General features: G+C 48.3%; 1 protein-coding gene across 1 annotated transcript in view; it reads left to right on the top strand.

Annotated features, from left to right (window-relative positions):
* The first annotated feature begins 1,196 nt into the window (after positions 1 to 1,196).
* Crz (Corazonin) overlaps positions 1,197 to 2,355 on the top strand; it is a 41,183-nt gene continuing 40,024 nt past the window's right edge. The window contains exon 1 of the mRNA XM_080284922.1: positions 1,197 to 1,269. The gene's annotated coding sequence lies outside the window, so the exon portion shown is untranslated. The remainder of the gene's footprint in view (positions 1,270 to 2,355) is intronic.

Here is a 2,355-nt window from a genome sequence, read left to right as displayed (position 1 = left end):
TTCTACTGTACTTTCTCTCTCTCTTTCTCTCTCTCTCTCTGGCACCGACCTGCAATTATGGCTTTCACACCATATCATTCCTTCTGCCTACGACTCTCATCTTTCTCACTTTTCCCTGCCGATGACTTCCACAGTTCCATTTTCTTTAGGTTAGGTGACTGGATGCTGCCTCAGGGGTCACTTCACAAAATAAATAAATAAATAAATAAATAAATAACCTTCAATCGATTCCGGGATTTGAACTGATGTGCCAACGACTTAGAAAAAAAAAGTGATATGCACACCTCGAACTTTACATATATTTTGCATTTTTGATCTGTGTGTGTGTGTGTGTGTGTGTGTGTGTGTGTGTGTGTGTGTGTGTGTGTGTGTGCCTGGGGGAGTGTTTTATTCCAGGATTACTTCAGTCATACTTATTTTTCCGGCATTAAAACAGGAAAATATGAAATAAAACAATGCAGTACTGATTCACTGCCTCACGCATCACTACAGCCTCATCCACCTGCCTCCCCCACACCACACCACACCACCTGCCTCACCCACACCACACCACACCACCTGCCTCACCCACACCACACCACACCACCTGCCTCCCCCACACCACACCACACCACCTGCCTCACCCACATCACACCATCTGCCTCACCACACTACACCATACCACCTGCCTCCCCCACACCACATCACACCACCTGCCTCACCCACATCATACCACCTGCCTCACCCACACCACACCACCTGCCTCACCACACTACACCACACCACAACATACCATCAGCCTCACCCACACCACACCACACCACCTGACTCACCCACACCACACCACCTGACTCAACCCATCCAGGGTGGGCGATGCCTGGGGGTGTGAGTGGGTGGTGACGGAGAGCGCATGTAGGCATGGCTAAGGTGGATTATGGGTGGAGCCTGGCATGTGGGCGGGCATCAAGTACGCAGATCGGTGGGCGTAGGCAGAGTGGGCGGCCTTATAATTAGTGGGCGGAAATATTACAACATTCATGAGCAGACTGGGTGGAAAATAGGTGGGCGTGGGCGTGATAGAAGGCAAAAAACTGGCGGCTCCTGGCAAAGTGGGCGTGTCTTGCAAGGAGTGGGTGGGGCGAGCAGCATCCGGCAACAGGTGGGTGGGTATATAAAAGGAAGGAGTGCCCTGATCTCGGTCACTCGAGTGTGAGAGCCACAGGTGAGAGGGTGCCTACGGAAAGTCCTCGTCTGCTCCCCTTCTCTCACTCTCTGTCTCCAGCTGCACAGGTCAGTCACTTCTCGCATTTCACACTTTCTTTTTAATTCCTGTGTTCCAGTCATTTCACTTCTCATGTCGCGTATTTTGCTTTTTATTTATTTATTCTTTTGGAGGGAGGTCATTTGTGTGTTTCAGGTCAAACTGGGTGCCTGCTATACTTCAGGTGGTCTCGGGTCATTTCTATCCTACAGGTCACCACAATTCTACATGTCATCTCAACTCACTTCTACAGTTCATGTCAAGCCACTTCCATCCTTTGGTTCATTTTAACTCTCCTCGAACCTCCGGGTCACGTCAGGACAGTTATTCATGTTATGTTCATCACAGGATATGTAAGGTTAATCTTCCCTGGGTCATGTCACGTAATTTCTTGAGAACATGACAGGTTACTTAAAGTCTCACCTCTCCCTCACATCATTAGTAGGCTTCATGTCAGTCTAGGTCAAGTAATCCATGGACAGTTTCATTCTCTAAGTCATGTCAGTTATCTTCATCTTTCAGGTCACTTCTGTTGTTCACTTCAAGTTACTTATAACCTTCAGATCACGTTAGTCACCTCAGTCCATCAGATCACTTCTATCCTTCAGGCCATCTCAGTCACCGCTGCCCTTCAGGTCATGCCACTCACTCAAGTTCCTTCTGTCCTTCCAGGTATTGTCACTTTCATACTTCAAGTCATGTCAGACCTCCTCCATCCTTTTGGTCGTGTCAGGTCACTTCTATATTTTTATGTCGTCACTTCTATCGGTGCTGTGATGAGGAGGAACAGACTGGGAGGGTTTGGGTATGATGATAAGATGGACGACGATCACTGGCTGTGGAATGTGAGAGATGTAAACATTGAGAGTAGGGCTGCGAGGGGCAGACCGAAAAAGACCTGGGACGAGGTCATACTGCGTGGCCTCAGGGATAAGGGACTGAATAGGGAGTTGTTAGAGATCGGGCAGCGTGGAAAGCCACCATTAAGTGGCGAAGGTCTACGCATGCAAGCATGTTGGAGCCTTTAAAAACGATGCGATACGATACGAGTCACTTCTACAGATATGGCACATTAAATCTATTCTATATTTTACAGTAGGTCATGTAAGGCCTCA

Source organism: Coenobita brevimanus, chromosome 103 (assembly GCF_032717465.1).
Source record: "Coenobita brevimanus isolate Jiangsu-jjx chromosome 103, ASM3271746v2, whole genome shotgun sequence".
Classification (NCBI taxonomy): Eukaryota; Metazoa; Arthropoda; class Malacostraca; order Decapoda; family Coenobitidae; genus Coenobita; species Coenobita brevimanus.
This window is presented reverse-complemented; position numbering and strand designations above follow the sequence as displayed.